We start from the raw sequence: 1546 nt of genomic DNA on the forward strand, positions 1-1546 counted from the left end.
GCAGAAAGCTAATGAAGATCATTGTTTATAGGCCACTTGTATGTGTGTGAGAGAGCAGGATCATGGTGAGAGAGAGGATCAATTTTGGGGGTCAATTAGGGAGGGAATCATTACAAGAAGAATTAATTGCTTTGTGAGATTAGTGAATACCGTAAATTTCTCCTTCCTTATTATACCTTTACATAGGTTCTCTTTCACCAGTGAACTCTGAAGGCAAAAACAAACTGGACAAGACTGTCACACCAGCTCCTGTTTTTAACGGAAATTCAATGGCCCCGTTATATTATCTAGCTTACTTGAAATGGAAACTTCAGAATGTTTGGTTTATTTCTGAGGCATAATTGCAGAGTTTCTACTTCTTGCAATTTTACTGCACACCTCATGATGTTTGTGATTTTTATTAAAGCCTACGCTCCTGGATAACATGAGAATTTTAGCCTTAATTTAATACAAATTAAGTTTCTAGCCATTGTTGTTGCAGAGAAAAGTTGGAAAATATGAACCTTGAAAAACCAGAAAGCAAAAAAGAGTTACAAATTGATTACTGTTTAAAATCATATGATTTTTAAAGCAAATATCTCAATATTAGGGTCTGAATTCATGAATCATAAATGCTTCGGTTGGCAATACTGCAGCTGAAACAACAGGAAACCACTTCAAGATAGGTATACACCCAATAAGTGCAACAGGCTTCCACTAATATAGAGCATGGAGGGTCTTCTGCAAACACGTTTGTACTCATTTAGTCAAACTGGTTTAGTTAAAGTGGTACAAATCCCTGTGTGAATTATTTCAGTTTCATTCAAACCTATTCCTTAAACTAAACCAAAATAAAGCATGGTTTAAACAGAAACAAGTGTGTCTACATGGCCTTTTGCACAAGTGTAACTAAATCTATTTAAAATCACATTTTAAGTTAAACTCATGACACTCTGCATGTAGACAAGCACTTATTTAGGGATATGCACATTTTATAATCTAATAAATAATACATTATTATTATGTCACTAAGATCCCTGTGCAGTCCCTTATCTGTCAAGGTCTTTATGGGACTGCACAGTTAAATAATAAATTGCTGACCATTAAAATTTTGTATATAATATTTAAAAGGCCCCAAATAAGGTAGCATATTACACAAAAACATGCAAAAAACTCCAAATATGGTCCCTTTGTTGGTTCCGGACTCATTTTAATTTTTTCTGGGCTCTATATCTTGATCAAAAGACTCCAAATTTGCACCCTATCATCCTGCATCCTGATGATGCACAGAAATTTTCAAGACAATCTGAGTGTGCATGTGGATATTAGAGCACTTTGAAAATTAGCTTTTAACTGAAATCTCAGTTCAACCTTAACTTTGGTGCCCCAAGGCCACCCCATAATGGGGCCTGTATAACATCACCCCTCTGGCCTCTTGGCAAATTGCTGAGTTAATGAGAAGAGGTCAAATGAGGAGGTGAGAGGACAGAGTAGGAAGGTGCTAATTGTAAGTGACCTGCTGCAGGGAGCCAGGGAATACATACAGTGTCAACTAAGTGTTAAAGCT

This window comes from Mauremys reevesii, linkage group 6 (genome assembly GCF_016161935.1).
Source record: "Mauremys reevesii isolate NIE-2019 linkage group 6, ASM1616193v1, whole genome shotgun sequence".
Classification (NCBI taxonomy): Eukaryota; Metazoa; Chordata; order Testudines; family Geoemydidae; genus Mauremys; species Mauremys reevesii.